The sequence below is a fragment of the Dasypus novemcinctus genome, chromosome 2 (assembly GCF_030445035.2).
Source record: "Dasypus novemcinctus isolate mDasNov1 chromosome 2, mDasNov1.1.hap2, whole genome shotgun sequence".
NCBI lineage: Eukaryota > Metazoa > Chordata > Mammalia > Cingulata > Dasypodidae > Dasypus > Dasypus novemcinctus.
In genome coordinates, this window is record NC_080674.1 from 21,210,136 (window position 1) to 21,229,809 (window position 19,674).

Sequence of the window (19,674 nt, forward strand, 5' to 3'; positions counted from 1 at the left end):
TCAAAGAAGAAATTGCAAGAGAAATCAGTAAATAACTTGAGAGGAATGAAAATGAGAATACAATATATCAAAATTTATGGGACACCATAAAGGTAGTTCTGTGAGGGAAATTTATAACCCTCAATGCTTACATTAAAAAAGAAGGAGTTAAAATTGATGATCTAACAGCACACCTGGAGGAACTAGAAAAGGAACAGCAAACTAATCCCAAGCCAAGCCAAAGAAAAAAAATAATAAAGATTGGAGCAGAAATAAATGAAATTGAGAACAAGAAAACAACAGAGAGAACCAACAAAGCCAAAAGTTAGTTGGTTGAGAAGATCAACAAAATTGACAAACCCTTTGCAAGACTGGGAAAGAAAAAAGAAAGATGTAGAAAGAAATAAAATCAGAAACGAGAGGGGAGACATTACCACTGACACTGCAGAAATAAGATAGATCATAAGAGGATGCTAAGAACAACTGTATGTCAAAATTTACACAATGTAAATGAAATGGACAAATTCCTAGAAACACATCAACCACCTACACTAACCACAGAAGAAATGGATCACCTCAGCAAACCAAGCATAAGTGAAGAAATTGAAACAATAATCAAAAACCTCACAAAGATGAAAAGTCCAGAACCAGATGACTTCAAGGTACATTCTACCAATCATTTGAAAAAGATCTAATACTACTGTTGCTCAAGCTCTTCCAAAAAACTGAACAGGAAAGATCACAACCAAACTCATTCTATAAAGCCAACATCATCCTAATATCAAAACCAGAAAAAGATATTATAAAAAAGAAAACTACAGATGAATATCTGTAATGACAAAAAACATGAAAATCTTCTACAATATACCTGCAAACTGAATGCAAAAGCACATTAAAAGAATATAGACAATTGGGATTTATCTCAGGTATGAAGCATGGTGCAACACAAGAAAATAAATTAATGTAATGAAACACACTGATAAATTGAAGAAGAAAAACCACATGATCCTCTCCATTGATACAGAAAAGGCAAGTGGCAAAATTCAGCACCCTTTCTTGATAAAAACACTCCAAAATATAGGAATAGAAGTAAGCATTCTCAATATGGTAAAGTGCATACATGAAAAACCTTCAGCTAGCATAATATTCAATGGTGGAAAACTGTAAATGTTCACACTGAGATAAGGAACAACAGAAGGATGCCCACTGTCACTATTGCTATTCAATATTGTGCTAGAAACTCTAGATAGAGCAAGTAGGCTAGATGAAGAAATAAAAGGCACCAAATAGGAAAGGAAGAAGTAAAACTTTCACTATTCACTAATGAAATGATCCTAGGTTTTTCTAAACCTGAAATCTCCACAAAAGCTACTAGAACTAATGGATAATTTCATCAAAGTAGCAGGATTCAAGTTTAATATGCAAAAAGCAATAATGTTTCTATACACTACTGATGAACAATCTGTGGAAGCAACCTTAAAAAAAATCCCATTTCTAATAGCTCAAAGAATCAAATATTTAGGAAAAAACTTAATTAAGGACATAAGGGACCTGTATTCAGAAAACTACAAAACATTGCTAAAAGAAACCAAATTAAGACTTAAATAAAGGGAAGGATATTCTATGTTCATGGATTTGAAGACAAAATATCATTAAGATGTCAGTTCTACCCAAAATGATTTATAAATTCAAAGTGATTGAAATAAAAACCCCAAAAGCCTTTTTTGCAGATATGGAAAAACCAATTATCAAATTCATTTGGAAGGGTAAGGGACCCTGAATGGCAAAAAAACAATTCTTTAAAAAGAAAACAAATTTGGAGGACTAATACTTGTTGACTTTAAAGCCTATTACTTAACTACAGCTGTAAAAACAATATGGTGCAGGTGTAAAGACAGATGGAATGACCAGTGGAACTGAACTGAGTACTCAGGAATAGACTTCATGTTTACAGAGAAGTGATTTTTGACAAGGCTATCAAGCTTTCCAAGATGAGCTGGACAGTCTATTCAACAAATAGTGACAGGAGAACTGGATAATCATATCCAAAAGAATGAAAGAGGACCCCTATCTCACGCCTCATATAAAAATTAATTCAAAATGGATCAAGGGCCCTAATATAAAAGCATCAACCATAAAACTCCTAGAAGAAAATATAGGAAGTCATCTTCAAGATATGGTGGTAGGTGGTAGTTTCTTAAAACTTATACCCAAACAAGAACAACAAAAGAAAAAAGATACATGGAACCAACTCAAAATTAAAGACTTTTGCACCTCAAAATACTTTGTAAAAAGGCAGAAAAGGCAGCCAACTCAATGGAAGAAAATATTTGGCAATCACATAACCGGTCAGGGTTTAATATCCAAGATATATGAAGAGATCATACAATTCAATAATTTAAAAAATTATCCAAATTAAAAATTGGGCAAAAAACTTAAAAGGACAATTTTCTAGAATTGTGGGAATAGGGCACTAAGCTCAATGCTTTCACAAAACAATGAAGAAAGAGCCGAAAATTATCCGAGGGACCTACTTTGTTGGTCAGCAGACCAGAACAGGCCTACATGACTCCCAGGAGGTTAAAGGACAGAGAGACAAAGAACCCAAAACAATAAATGTGAGTTACCAAGACCCTACTGTGATGGGGAAGGGTTCCCCTCCCACACACCCAAGACATTAAGCTGGGGTAAAACCCTGGCTCATTGCAGTCAGATGAGAGGGGAACAGGCATCTTCCTCCCTTTTGGCTGTTTCAAAATAAAGGGAGGGAGAGTCAGGGTGCTTTACTTCATTAAATTTGTCCAGGATAGCCTGCTTTGAATTTCCCCTCTGGAGGTTCAACCTAGGAACACAGGAAGCCCAGAATGAACCACCACTGTGGGAAGGGGCATTGATGCATGCCATCTACTGACCAGTCTGGAAATCGCATGGACAAACACTTGCATTTTTCTGTATCTTAGCCCTGGGAGAAAATGTGTACACCACTACTGATTCCCTGGTGTGATTTTGATAACATAAACTAGGCAATTTTAGAGACTTAGGAAAAGATAAACCAACTATCAAAGAAGAGATGTGAAAAAAAAATAGTAGGCAAAAGAGGGAAGTGGGCCATGAGTAAATTCTCCAAAATATTCATATTCTTAGACATCAACAAAAACTTACTAGCCCTACTAGGAAACAGGAAGAGTTGGCCCAGCCAAAAGAACTGACCAAATATCCTGAAGAGATACTGGATTTAAGACAATTAATCAGTGATAATCACACAACTCTCATAAATCACTCAAAGAAATTAAAGAAAATATGACTAAAGAAATAAAGGATATTAAGAAGAAACTGGGTAAACATAAGAAACAATTTGAAAGCCTGCAAAGAAAAGTGACAGACCTTATGCAAATGAAAGACATGACAGATGAGATTAAAAATAATTTAGAGGCACATAAGAGTAGATTTTAATTTCTTGAAGACAGAAATAGTGATTTTGAAGACAGAACATCTGAACTGGAAAAGACAGGAGAACAGAAAAAGAGAATGAAAAAAATGGAACAGAGTCTCAGGGAGGAGAATGACAATGTGAAATGCACAAATATTTGTATTATCAGTGTCCCTGAAGAAAAACAGACTGGAAAAGGGGCAGAAAGAATATTTTTGGAAACAGTGACTGAAAACTTACCATCCCTTATGAAAGACATGAATGTCAATATCCAGGAAGGACAATGCAACCCAAACAGAATAAATCTGAATAGACCTACCTGGAGACAACTATTATTCAGAATGGCACATATCAGAGATAAAGAGAGGATTCTGAAATCAGCAAGAGAAAAGCAAAGCATCACATACAAGGGAAACTTGATAAAATTAAGTATTGACCTTTCATCAAAAACCATGAAGGCCAGAAGAAAGTAGTATGATGTAGTTAAGGTTCAGAAGAGAATAACTGCCAGCCAAGAATTATATATCCAACAAAATTGTCCTTCATAAATGAAGGTGAGTTTAGGTCTTCACAAACAAACAAAATATGATAGAATATGTTAAAAAAAATGAGAATTACCAGAAATACTAAAGCATGTGCTGCAGTTTAGAATTAGAAAATAAGGGCAAGCAATTTGGAGAAGAGTTTAGAAATGAAGATTATTGGTAGGGTAAACTAAAAGATAAGAAGACAGACAATAGAACGATATGACAACAGAGAGCTGAAGGACAAAATGGATGAAATAGGTAATGCCTTTACATTAATAACATTGTGTTGACATTGACATTGTAATAACATTGTATTGAACTCCTCAATCAAAAGACATAGACTGATTGAATGGATTTTAAAAAATTAGATATCTGTATGTGGTCTACAAGAGCCTCACCTCAAATGTAAGGACACACAAGTAAAAGTGAAGTTGGAAAATGTATTCCATGCAAATAATAACCAAAAAGGAGTTGGAGTAGTGATACTAATATCAGACAAAATATAGATCAAATGCAAAACTGTTATAAGGGAAGAAGAAGGTATATTAATATAAGGGGCAATGCACCAAGAAAAAGTAACTATGCTAAATATTTATGCACCTAACCTGAGTACCACAAGATACATGAGGCACATACTGGCTAAACTGAAGGGAGAAATAGAAGTATCTATAATAATAGTTGGAGACACCAATATACCACTCTCAGTATTGGATACAACATCTGGACAGAGGATAAATAAAGAAATAGACAATTTGAATACTACGATAAATGAACTGGACCTTAGAGATATCTATAGAACATTGCAGCCCAAAACAGTAGGATATACTTTCTATTCGAGTACTTGTGGATCCTTCTTCAAGATAGAACATATGTCAGGTCAAAAGACAAGTCTCAATAAATTTCAAGATTGAAATTATACAAAACACTTTCTCTAATCATAATTGAATAAAGTTAGATATCAATAAAGGACTTAAGAAAAATTCATATATTTATAAAGATCTAACAACACAAATAATCAGTGGGTCAAAGAAGAAATTGCAAAAGAATTCATCAAATATCTTGAGATAAAGAAAATGAGAGCACAACATATCAAAACCTACAGGACACAGCAAAGGCAGTGCTGAGAGAGAAATTTTTAGCCCTCAAAGCTTACATTAAAAAAGAAGAAAGAGCTACAATTGAAGATCTAACTGCATATCTGGAGGAAGTAAGGAAAGAACAGTAAGCTAATCCCAAACCAAGCCAAAGGAAAGAAATGGTAAAGATCAGAGCAGAAATAAATTAAATTGAGAAAAACAATAACAACAAAAAAGCAAAGAAACAATCAACAAAAGAATAAGTTGGTTCTTTTAGAAGATCAACAAAATTGGAAAACCCTTAGTTAGGCTGACAAACTAAAAAAGAAAGAAGATGCAGACAAATAAAAAAAAAGAAATGAAAGGGGGGACATTACCACCAACCCTGCAGAAATAAAAGAGATCATAAGAGGATAGTATGAACAACTGTATACCAGAAAATCCAGACAATGTGGAGGAGACGGACAGATTGCTAGAAATACTCAAATCATCTACACTGACCCTAGAAGAAAGAGAAGATCTCAACAAACCAATCACAAGTGAAAAAATTGAAACAATCATCAAAAACCTCGCTGTATTAGTCAGCCAAATGGGTGTTGATACAAAATACCAGAAATCTGTTGAGTTTTATAAAGGGTATTTATTTGGGGTAGAAGCGTACAGTCACAAGGCTCTAAAGAGTCTAACTCAGGGAACCATAAGAGTTACTTTCTCACCCAAGGTCACTGTTCACATGTTGAAGCAAGATGGTGAGAGATGTCAGTGAGGGTTCAGCCATCCTTCTTTCCTCTTAAGGATCTGTGGTTCCAGCTCCTTCTGATTTTTGCTGTTGGCTGTCATAAAACTAATCTCCCTCCCCAGGGCTCATTTCTTTCCAGGATCAGCTGTTCTGGTCTCTTCACAAAGTCAGTTGTAGATTATCAACTCTCTTCCTGGGGTCTCTGCCATGTCTAATGAGTGGTCTCTCTTCCTCTGTATTCTTTTTCTTTGTGTGTCTATTTTTGTGTGAGAGTCTGTTTTATCAGCCTACCAATGGGGCTGGGACTCAACGCTGAGTTGCACTCTAATGACATTACCATCCCTAATCTTAACATAATTTAATCAAACATTTTAGATGAATCTAATACAGTCAAAGGGTTAGCACACCCAGAGGAACAGACCAGATTAAAAACATAATCAATATATCTTTCTGGAGTTCATAAATAATATCAAACATCTACACTCTCAAAGATGAAAACCCCAGAATCAGAAGGCTTCACAGGTGAATTTTACCAATCACTCAAAGATGAACTAATCTCAATATTGCTCAAACTCTTCCAAAAAACTGAATGGGAGAGAATGCTATGAAATTCATCCTATGATGCCAACATCACCCTATTACCAAAGCCAGATAAAGATCCTACAAATAAAGAAATTACAGACCAGTAACTCTAATGAATATAGATGCAAAAATCCTCAACAAAATACTTGCAAATAGAATCCAAAAACACATTAAAAGAATTATATACCACAATCAAGTGGATTTTATCCCAGGTATGCAAGGGTGGTTCAACACAAGAAAATCAATTAGTGTAATACACCACACTGAGAAATAAAAGAAGAAAAATCACATGATCCTCTCAATTAAAGCAGAAAAGGCATTTGACAAAATAAAGCACCCTTTCTTGATAATCATACTCCAAAAAACAGGAATAGAAGGAAGATTTCTCAATATGGTAAAGTGTACATATGAAAAACCTACAACCAGCATAGTATTTAATGGTGAAAGACTGTAAGTTTTCCAACTGAGATCAGGAACAACACAAGAATGCCCAGTCTTGCGATTGTTATTCAACATCATTTTAAAAATTCTAGGTAGAGCAATTAAGCTAAATAAAAATATAAAATGCATCTAAATAGGAAAGGAAGAAGTGAAACTTTCACTATTCATTGATAATAACTATACCTAGAATCTCCTAAAAAATCCACAACAAAACTACTAGAACTAATGAGTTTGGCAAAGTGACAGGATACCAGATTAATATGCAAAAATCAATAGCATTTCTATATACTATTGATAAGTAATCTGAGGAGGAAATGAGAAAAAAATTCCATTTAAAATATAAACAAAAATAAAATATTTAGGAACAAATTTAACCATGTACATAAGGGACCTGTATTCAATAAACTACAGAACATTGCTAAAAGAAACTGAAGAAGACTTAAATAAATGGAAGGATATTCTGTGTTCAAGTATTAGAAGATTAAATATCATTGAGATGTCAACTCTAATCAAATTGATTTAGAGATTCATCACTATCTCAATAAAAATCCCAAGAGCCTTGGTTTGCAAATTTAGAAAAACCAATTATCAAAATCATTTGGAAGGGTAAGGTGCCCTGAATAGCCAAAAAGAACTTTAAAAAGAAGGACTCTAACTCTCTGATTTTAAAGCATTTTACCTAGTTATAGTAGTAAAAACATCATGGTACTGGCAAAAAGACAGATAGATTGACCAATAGAACTTAATCGTTAACTCAGAAATAGACCCTTACATCTACAGTCAAGTATTATTGACAAGGCAGTTCAGCCCTCCCAGCTGGGCCAAAGCAGTCTATTCAACCAATGATGCTGGGAGAACTGGATATCTATATCAAAAAGAAAAAAAGAAAACCCCTATTTCACAACTTATACAAACATTAACTCAAAAGGGACCAAGGACATAATGTAAAAGCAACAACCATAAAACTCCTAGAAGAAAATGTAGGAAAATATCTTCCAGATCTTGTGGCAGGAGGTAGTTTCTTAAACCTTATACCCAAAGCACAAGCAACAAAAGAAAAAATATATAAATGGGACCTCCTCAAAATTAAATACTTTTGCACCTCAAAGGACTTTGTCAAAACTGTGAAAAGGCAGCCAACTAAATGGGAGAGAATATTTGGCAATCACATATCCAATAAGGGTTTTTTTAATGATGTTTTAAATTGAAATATATTGCTCATACATAAACATACATAAACAATAAATGTATAATAGTTGTGAACTTACAAAACAAACATATATAACATCGAACAAATATATATAATATCTCACCCTACCACCAATCACTTGGATTGCTTTTAAACCTTTTTAACTAATGTAATGATTAAAATATATAATATTCTTGAATCTATCCAATAAGGGTTTAATATTCATGATATACAAAGAGATCATAAAACTCAACAATAAAAAGACAAACTACTCGCTTAAAAAATGGAACAAAGACTTGAAAAGACACTAATGGCCAAGAAACACATGAAAAAATGTTCAACATCACTAGCAATTAGGGAAATGTATAGCAAAACTACAATGAGATATCATCTTATGACATTATCTTATGACAGTGATTGAAAGGGAAAGTCTTAGGTCATGTATATTACCAGAAGAAAAGCCAAAATCTATAACATGGGATTGCATGAGATAGTAAAACCTCATGTAAAACACAAATATAGGGGATATTGCATATATAAGACGGTTTTTACAAAATATAAATACAAACATACTAGAGAGATGGAAAAAGTATAGCAGCTATGTACAGCAGGTGAGGCATAGACAGATTGAAAGGCGATGAATTTTTTCATTATTTTTTTGTTTATTATTAATTTTGGAATAATGAAAGAGCTCTGGGAATGACTGAGTGATAAATGCAGAAACGTGATGAATCTGAATATCATGGTTCTATGCTTTATTAACATATAACGATAAAATTGATTTGTTAAAAAAAGAAAAAGAGAATTGTCCAAAGAAGAAACACAAATGGTGAAGAAACACATGAAAAAGTGTTCAACCTCACTGTGATTAGGGAAGTGCAGCAAATCAAAACTATAATGAGATATCATTTCACAACTATTAGAATGGCCACTAGTAAAAAGTCAGAAAAAGTTAAGTGCTGGACAGGATGTAGACAGTAGGAAAACTGTTTCACTGTTGGTGGGAATGTAGAATGATAAAGACACTGTGGAGGACTGTTTGGCAGTTCCGAAGGAAGTTGAATACAGACTTGCCATGTGACCAGGCAATACCATTATTAGGTTTGTACCCAGAAAGACTGAGTAGAGACATGAACAGACATGTGTACACCAATGTCCACAGTGGCATTATTCACAATTTTCAAAAGATGGAAACAACTCAGGTGTCCATCAACCAATGAATGGCTAAACAAAATGTCGGTGTGTACACACAATGGAATATTATGCAGCTGTAAAAAGAAATGAAGTTGTGAAGCATATGAGAACATGAATGAACATGAAGGTCATTTTGCTGAGGGAAGCAAGCTAGAAACAAAAGAACAAATACTATATGATTGCAGTATTATGGGCCAAATATATTGTGTAAACTCATGCAATTATTAATTAGAGGATAGGTCACCAGAAAATAGAATGAGGGTAGAGAATGGAAAGCTGAGGGTTAATCTGTATAAAGTTGGTAAAAAGTTTGTTTGGAAATCTTTGGAAATGACTAGAGATGTTGAAAATTCATCATAGTGTTTGTATGGGTATAACAGTGGTTGAAAGGGAAAGTCTAAGGTCATGTGTTTTACTAGAAGGAAAGCTAAAAATTAACATGAGGCTGTAAAACAGTGAAATCTCATGAAATACGACTATGGGTAATGTTCCATATATACAACTGTTTTTATAAAATATAAATACAAATAAACCAGATAGATAGAAATGGAATAGCAGCTATGAATGGCAGGGGAATCAGAGAGAGATTGAGCGGTGACAAGTTTTTTGTTTATTTATTGTTTTTTGTTTATTATTATTATTGGAATAATAAACATGCTCTAAAGATGAATGAAGTGATGAAGAACTATGTGATTACACCAAATACTATCGATTGTTCACTTTGGATGTATTTATGCTCTATTAATATTTATCAGTATAATTGATTTGTTAAAAGAAAAAAAATGAGGGACAGATTAAGACCTTTCCAGATAAACAAAAACTGAGGGAGCTCATCAACACTAGCCTACCCTATAAGAGATGCTAAAGGGAGTTCTTTAGGTTTAAAGGAAGGGACATAGGACAGTTGACTGAAGTCACAGGTAGAAATAAAATCTCAGGTGAGTCATAATGATGGAGGCGACGACCATCCTGTGTTGCATTAGCAAACTCCCTCCTTGTTGCTCTCAGCTGCTCATAAACTCTGCAGACCCAGTGGCTGGCACCAGGGAAGAGGGCGCTCCACTTGGGAATGTGAAGAGCCCCCACCCCCACTGCCTTCCGCCCAAGTGGGTGAGGAGCTCCACAACCTCGGGGGTCGGGTCAGGCATGGAACCTGCCCTGGAGCACCTGAAGCAGGCCTGGCAGTGGAGCACCGTACCAGCACCAAGGAGGTCACCCCAAAGATCCTCCAGCGGCAGATCTTCAAGATCACCATTGACCCTGAGGAGACAGTGAAAGCACTGAAGAAAAGAATGAATTTGAAAGCGGGAAAGCTGCCTTTCCAGTAGCAGGCCAAAAATTAATTTATGCAGGCAAAATCCTTAATGATGAACCTGCTCTCCAAGGATATAAAATTGACAAGAAAAAACTTATGGTGGTTATGGTGACAAAGTCCAAAGTAGTGACAACACCAGCACCAGCTACAACTGTGGCTCAGACGCCAACCCCTGCCCCAGCTGTGGCTCCCACCTCCACACCTACATCCATCACTCCAGCATCAACAACAGGATATTCTGAACCTGCACCTGCTGGTGCAACTAAACAAGAGAAACCCGAAGAAAAGAGACACCAGTGGCTGCCTGCCCAACATGAACTGACAGCACATCAGGAGATTCTTCTTGGCCAAATCTTATTGAAGATGCAACAAGTACACTTGTGACAGGCAGTCTTATGAAACTATGGTAACTGAGTTCATGTCTACCGGCTATGAAAGAAAGTAAGTAATTGCAGCTCAGAGAGCCAGTTTCAACAACCCTGACAGAGCAGTGAAGTACCTTTTAATGGGAATCCCTGGAGACAGAGAAAGTCAGGCTGTGGTGGACCCTCCTCAAGCAGCGAGTACTGGGGCTCCTCAGTCCGCAAAGTAGCTGCAATTGCAACAACTATGACCGCAACAACTGCAATAGCAAGTTTTGGAGGACATCAGCTTGAAGTTTTACAAAATCAGCCTCCATTCCAACAGATGAGACAAATCATTCAACAGAATCCTTCCCTGCTTCCAGCACTGCTACAGATAGGTCGAGAGAATCCCCGTTTACTGTTTACTGCAGCAAAGTTAGCCAACACCAGGAATATTTTATTTAAATGAACCAGTTCTAGAAGCAGTAGCCAAGAGGGGGGGTGGAGGCGGCAGTGGAGGAATTGCAGAAGCGACAAGTGATCATATGAACTACATTCAAGTGACACTTCAAGAGAAAGAAGCTATAAAAAAGGTTAAAGGCTTTAGGATTTCCCTAAGAACTTGTGATACAAGCATAATTTGCTTGTGAGAAGAATGAGAGTTTGGCTGCCAATTTTCTTCTACAACAGAACTTTGATGAAGATTGAAAGGGACCTTTTTTTTTTAATCTCACACTTCACACAAGTGTATTACACTAACTTTGCTCACTGGACTGTCTGGGATGATTTGGGCCCATATCCACAATACTTGCTACAAGGTAGTAGACTGTTGGGGGTGGGATCTAGGACTCAGAGCAGATGCTCTTATTACCAGATGCTACAGATATACACAGTATGGAAAATATTCTACAACCAAAAACCAACTTTTGTGGGACTTTATTTCTTCTATAAAGTAGTAGGTAATTTTTTCTAGGTTTCACTCTTTTTAGTCTACAGGATCCAGAAATTTAGTGTAATGCTCCACTTTGACTTAACATTGGTTTTAGAAGAAATCTTTGCTATCTAGAATCTACAGTCTCTATTTCATGGCTTTGTGAAATTGGTAAAAATTTTTGGAGCAAACTGTAAACAGAATACCAAATTATTGATGCTTCAAATAAGCATAAGATTAATGTGTAAGCAAACCCATTCTTTCATGTTAAATACTTGGGGGGTGCGGGTGGGAGAGGAGTATCTTTTCTTAAAATGCATATAATTACTGCTATTTTTAAAACTCTGTATCATTGAATATGATGAGGCCCTTCTAACATGATCTGAGAAGCTTTACAAGTATAGGAAGAGAAATTTTCCTGTTTACATTATTTGTTTTCAGAGAAAAAATTGATATGTATCTAATTACTGTTTATTGTTACATTGCAGTAAAAATAAGAAAAAATACAGATGTCTGGTAAAGATAATGACATGGGTTGATATAAATATCAGTACTCTTATATTTTTGTTGTAACTCTCCCTTTTACTTCCATCAGGATCTAAAAGGCAAACGCATAAAATGTAATCATATATCAGTGGTTTGGGATTCACAGCATTTAACCATGTAATCTGTGTCAAAACTATATAAAGATGGGGTGTTAGAGGGGTATAGGAACATAGTGCATGTATATTATTGCATTATAGTTAAGTTGGTATCAAAGCAAATTAGATTGTTATAGATTTAGGATGCTATATTTAAGCCCCATGGTAACCACAAAGGAAAATACCAGAGAATATGCAAATCATAGAAACAGAAATTAGAGTACAGGTTGCCAGGGGTGGGGGACAGGCAATGAGGAATTAATGCAAAAGCATAAAGTGTTTTTGTGTGGGGTGAAAGGTAAGTTCTAGTAATGGATGGTGGTGAGGGTACTGCAATATTGTGGACCACTGAATGGTATGCTTGGGAAAGATTGTGATGGAAAGATTTATGTTATATATCTGTTCCCATAATTTAAAAAAGAAAGAAAACCCAAAGAAATAATGACAATTAAATGAAAAACATGATACTGAATAGGATCTAAGAATGGAGGAGAAAAGTCTCAGAAGGACTTTATTGGCACATAAGAAAAAAACTGAAATATAGATGCAAGCTTTTTAGCAATGTTAAATTTCCTGAATTGCATAATTGCACTTAATGTGGATACATAAATGAATATCCTTGTTTTTAGGACATGCACATGGAAGTATTATGTATTTTAGTTGTATGGTGTGTGCATCCTGCTCTCAGATGTTTAGAAAATGGATGGGTGGATAAATAGATTGATAGATAGATAGATAGATAGATAGATAGATAGATAGATAGATAGATAGATAGATAGATAGATAGATGATACTGACTGATAAATGAATAGGTAGGTAAAGATAGATGGAAGGATACAGCAAAGGTAGCATCATATTGGAATTGGTGAATCTGTATATCTGGGGGTGGGGATATGTTGGAGTTCTGCTTTGGGGTTTGTATTGTTTTTGCAGCTGTCATAAAAGTTTGAAATTATTTCCAAATAAGTTAAAAAAGAAAAAAAATACTACAATGAGAAACCATTTCACACCTTATAGAATGGGCATTATTAAAGATACAGAAAACTACAAGAGCTGGAGTGGATGTGGAGAAATAGGAACACTCCTTGACTTTTGGTGGGAATATAGAATGGTGCAGCCTCTGTGGAAGACAGTTTGGCAGTACCTGAGGAAGTTGAATATAGAACTTGTCCATGATCCAGCAATCCCGTTACTAGGAATATAATCAGAAGAACTGAAAGCAGGATGCGAACTAACATTTGCACACAGATGTTCATAACAGCCTTATTCATAATCGCTAAAGTATGGAAACAGCCCAAGTGCCCATCAACCAATGAACAGATAAACAAATTGCGGTATATGAATACAATGGATTATGTTCAGCTGTAGGAAGAATTAAATTGGTATGCATATGGCAACATGAATGAACCTTAAGAAGATGATGTTGAGTGAAATAAGCCAGACACAGAAGGACACATAATGTGTGGTCTTACTAATATGAACTAAATACGATGAATAAACTCACTGAGGTAAACTTAGATTAGCAGGAGAGAGAATGTAGATGGAAAATGGGAACTGATGCTTTATATATGTAGAATTTTTAATAAGCATTATTGCAAAAGTGTGGAAATGGACAGACTGGATGGTAACACATTATAGTGAGTATAACTAACACTTCTGATTTATAAATGTGATTGTAGCTGAAGCGAGTAGTCTGTGGACATAAATGTCAATTGAAAGGAAGCTAGAGAATAATCTAGGGAGTGCATAACATAGTGATTTTAGTGGAGGATGAATATTATGGTTAATAGTCTAAATATAAAAATGGACTTCTTTTAATAGTTGTTAAAAATATGGTGATACACAGGAAATATACAACTAATGTAACTTATGGATGATAGTTAACAGTAGTATTGTAATATTTTTGCAGAAATGGCAATGAAGATATATCAATTCTAAGTAACGATAATAGGGGTGTATAAGGGGGTTGGGTTTTTTTCTTTCAGAGTCATGAGAATATTCTAAAATTGACTAAGGTCATGACAGCACAACTCTATGATGAAAATGAGAGCCACTGAGTATACACTTTGAATGGATTGTATAAAGCGTGGGACTGCATAACACAGGAATCCAGTGGTAGAACATGGACAGCGGTTAAAAGTACAAATATGGGAAGCAGATGTGGCTCAAGTGATAGAGCTTCTGCCTACCATATGGGAGGACCTGGGTTCAGTCCCTGGGTCCTCTTGGTAAAAAAGAAGAGAAAGCATGTCCGCGTGGTGAGCCAGTGCCCATGCAAGTGAGTCATGCAGCAAGATGATGACGCATCAAAAGAGAGACAAGGGGAGAGTCAAGGTGAAGCACAGCAGAAGCCAGGAACTGAGATGGTGCAATTGACAGGGAACTTCTCTGCCCATCAAAGATCTCCAGGATTGAATCCCAATGAATCCTAGAGGAGAGCAAATGAGAAGAGAAGACGACAGAGACAGTAAAAACCACAGGGCAAGAAGAGCGAAAGGGGGAAAATAAATAAATAAATAGATCTATTTTTTAAAAATGGGGAGGTAGAGAGAAATTAATAAAGTAAATCTTTTTTTAAAAAGTACAAATATTAGAAAATCCTCTCATGAATGATAATAACAAATGTACAATACAGATACAGGTGTTAATAACAGGGAGGTGCATGGAAAAAACACACCAAACATATGCTACGGAATACAGTCAGCAGTGATATTTTGATGTTCTTTCATCATTTGAAACAAATGTTCCATAACAATGCAAGGTGTTGGTGGTGGAGTTATGTAAGAATATCCTGTATGCTACACACGACTGTTTTGTAAACTCACAACTTCTCTAATAAATAAAAGAAATATGAGAAAAGAATTATGTAAGTACTCTAAACAAATTGTTGAAAACACAGCACTTTGTATTTAAAAAAATGGCATCTGTATTTAGTGATCCTGTCTTTTCTTTTACATTTTATTGGCTGTAAAAGAGAGAGGATTATTCCTAGCAACTTACAGTTAGGAATTTCAATCCCTTTTCTCTTCTTTTAAAAAGAGCTCATTCTCTTTCCTTCCCTTCCTCTCTCCCCCCATACTCTCTTCTTTCTCTTTCTTTCTTTTCTTGTGTAAAATAATGGATTTTTACCACCAAAATCAAACCAGCTCAACATAACCAGTTATAGCACAACAACATCATTGAAATACATAATTTATTTTTCTGTTAATTGTCTAGGGATGTTACAACAAATACCATAGATGGGTTGGCTTAAACAACAGGAATTTATATTCCTAGAGATTTGGAAGCTAGAAGTCCATTATCAAGGTGTTGGTAGGCTGTGCTAATCCATAGGTCCATCTCTGCCCTGGCACATGGCAATCTATCTCCTATTCACACTGACTTTGTCTCCCAATTTCCTGTGCCTACATGGACTGCAGTCATGCTGGATTAGCTAGGCCTTGTCTTAATAGGGTCTTTAAAGATCCTATTTAAAAATCAGTTCACATCCACAGGACTAAGTATTAGGACTTGAACATGTGCATTTGGGGGACATGATTCAATCCATATGGATGGTCAATTAACCATTGATTGTAAACTGGAGGATGGGGATGACTTGCAATTGATAGCAAACATTATCAATGCACTATGATTTTCGGCTGTGCCTTTTGGTGTTTTGAGATGTGATAGCAGTTCAAATTAAATAATAAAGTATCATTAAAGGAGCTATAAATTTATACCACCTTTCTGCATCCTTTTTTCCACTGTTTACCAAATCTGGACAGAGAAGATTTAGAAGGTACAACCTAGTGGTTAAGAAATGAACTTTGGCACTAGAATGCTTGAGCTCATATTGTAGCTCTATCTTTTACTACCTCTATGGCTGAGGACAAGTGATTTAAACTCCAATTCTTTCATTTCTTCACCTATAAAATGCATACTGAAATAGCAGGTACATTGTTGGGTTCTTGTAAGCATTAAATTAGGATGGTCACAGCTCATTTTAAATTCTGTAGTAGTATCATTTATTATCTAGCAAATGAGATTTGTATATGTTATGATGCCTAAAATGGGTAGTAAATCTAATATGATTTCAGAAGGGTACAAATACAGAAAATTGGGATCACTTAGCCTTAACAAGATTAAATAAGGAATAATATCTTAGGTCCTATATTAGGCTAAAACATAGCTAGTAAAAAATGCACTTTTGTATACTTCTTATTCACCAAAGACAGCACATTGAAGCTAAGAAAAGTGTTGTGGTATTAGAAAGTTGAATTTATACCCTATCCCCCAATTAGTAGATCTGTCATCCTAATCAACGATGACAATTTTGTCTGTTTCTGTATCCATAAAAATGGAAACTCAAAATGGATTTTGCCTTATAAGCAAAAGCATGTAAAGAAAATAGAAAAAAAAAAGCTTGATGTGTAGTGACAATTCAGTAAAGAGAGGTTCTATTATTAGTGTTATCATTGATAAGGTATCTCAGGTTATCTCACTTCATCTTCCTAATCACCTCCCAATAATTTTGTGAAATATTAACAGACCCTTTGATAGAAGAAGAAAATGTGATTTGGAGAGGTGAAAAAGTCATAATTGCTTCAACTGTGATTTGAGCTCAAGTTTATTAGCTCCAGAGCTATCTTTCCTTCTTTATATTGGCACATCTCAGAGTGATGGAGAGAATCTCTTGGGACCTTTTCAAGGAGTCTGGGAGATCAAAACTATTTTCATGATACTACTAGGCCATTATTTGTCTTTTTCATTCTCATTTCCCTCGAGTGTTCAATGAGTTTTCTAGACACCATAAGACATGCGATATAGCAAAAGACTGAAAGCACAAAGAGATAAGAGAATTGAGCTGCCCTTATTAAGGCAGACATTAAAGAGGTTTTCAGAAACTGTAAAACAATACTACTCCTCATGCTAATCTTTCGTTTTTGAAAATACATTTATTTTTCATAAAAACTGGTTACTTATCATGCAGAGAATTAATTTCATTTTTGTGGACTGTAATTAATAAAAATATTTTTATAATTTCTTTGTCTTGATTACCTGACAAATATCGATAGACATAACCCATATAAACAAAAGTTTTTGGGGGCCTTCAACACTTTGAAGATTGTGTGAAACTAAAAATTTGAGAACCACTGTACTATGACATTTTATTTTCATCATCCACACAGGTTGCAAGTACAAAATATTGCTCAATTAATTCTTCCGAAATCACTTATCTCTTCTCTGGTGGTTTGGAGTTTTACCAACCCCAGAAAAACAGGTTTTTAAATCTAATCCATTCCTTTGGATGTAAACCCATTGTAAGAAGGTGTGTCCCACCTTATTTAGGAGGGGTCTTAATCCTATTAGTCCTTTTATGCAGAATGAAATTCAGACAGACACTAAGAAAGCCACAGTAGGAGTGGCCAAAAGGTAACAACAACAGAATCCAAATGGTACGGGAGAGGCCAGAAGAGGTCACCATTTGCATTGCGATTTTACAAACTAAGAACCAAGGTTCTCCGACAGCCAGCCCCAAAATGTCCATCTTCAAGAAGAAAGCATCACCTCGATGATGGTTTGATTTGATATTCTCTTAGCGTCAAAACTCTAAGTAAATAAATTACTACTGTTTAAGCTGAACCATTTCATTGGTATTTGCTTGACCAGCCTAGGAAACCAAAATATCTACTTAAAGAAAAATGCAACAAAACTGCTTAACAAAAATACCTTGGTTGAGGTAGCTCTAAGTATAACCAGATTCAGACTTAATCATGTAAAACTGGGCCTAAGGTGGGCATCTGAATCAAGCTGGCTAATCAGGTTCTCTTCTAGAAGTTTAGAATTTAGACTATGATTGATAGATTGCATCAGAAGACTGTGGATTATAAAATGAAATGTCATGTAGTGTATGCTCTAGCATTAATGGCATGGTGAACCAAAACCACACACCAGCCGAAATTACGCAGGGACAGAGACAACTTGAGTAAACAAAAGAAAGTAAATTGACAAAAAGAAGCAGAATTATGAATGAGAAACTGAGAAAAGCAACCATCATGCTTCTTCCAACAGAAAGGAGTAACCTTGATTATTTGACCCAGTTCCTTTCTCCATGGGACCAAGTGGACTTTTATTTTTTGACTTTCTCTGTTCTTTAGAATAACTGCGTTTTCTTTCAATCAGTATTTCTCCTTGTGATAGGCATGTATGTTACTTGGAGAAGGTATCTTTTGCAGTAATTTCTCATTGAAATAGACCATACATATAGCGAGCTGTATAAATTTCACATGTGCACTTCATTGATGTTTATCAAGGGAAAGAACTTGTATAGTCATACTTAGCTCAGAAATTAGAACATTACTAGTACTGCAGATGACTATTACATGCCCCCACAGTCACCGTCCCCACCAAATGTAAACTTTATTTTAACTTCTAACTCCATCGATTACATTGGCTACTTTTTAACTTGATATAATTAAATCATACAATGGTTTCATTTAGTGTGTGACTTCTTTTACTCAACCTTATGCATGTGAGACTTATCCATGTCACAAAGCATAACAGGTACAGTAGTTTGATTTTTTCATTGCTAATAGTATTGCATTGGATATTTGTACCAATATTTATTTATGAATTCTACTGCTGATGTGCATTGGGTTGTTGAACTTGGGTTATAATGAATAATATCATTATTAACCTTCATGTAGTTGACTTTGCATGCACATTTGTCTTCATGTTTTCATTCTGTGATATTTATGCATGTGTGTATGCTTGTAATGTCATTATTGGGCCTCAAAAAACATAGGAAGTGTCCCCTATTTTCTGAGTCTCCAAAATGTTTACCTAAACCTGATGTTCTTTTAAATATAACTATGTGGAAAAAATAATAATAATTAAAAAAAACAAATATAACTATGCGTAAAAATTCACAGCTACTATTAACTATAATCCATAGTTTGCATTAGACACTACAGTTAATAGTACAACAATAATATTCTTTCACCAAGTATAACAATGTACCACACTAATGCAAGGTAGTAATCGTAGGGGTGGGCCTATGGGAACTCTGGATTTCTGCAGGATTTTTTCTATAAACCTACAACTTCCCTAATACAGAAATGAATTATTTTTCACACACATACACAAAAAAAATAGAGGCTATCTGACCTAGAGGTTTCTTTAGGAGAAGGTTTTAATGGTATCTGATTTTTAAAAATCAAATAATCTCTAAGTAGAAAAAGGATAATATCAATTTTTGTTTATTTTTATAAACTTTAATAGGTCCTGTGACTACCAACAAGAAAGCT

General features: G+C 35.1%; 1 protein-coding gene and 1 pseudogene across 5 annotated transcripts in view; one reads left to right on the top strand and one right to left on the bottom strand.

The window, feature by feature from the left end:
* LOC101415130 (UV excision repair protein RAD23 homolog B pseudogene) overlaps positions 1–11,524 on the top strand; it is a 40,095-nt pseudogene extending 28,571 nt beyond the window's left edge.
* The window catches only part of CDH18 (cadherin 18), a 1,139,369-nt gene that overhangs the window by 447,732 nt on the left and 671,963 nt on the right, over positions 1–19,674 (bottom strand). The window lies entirely within an intron of this gene.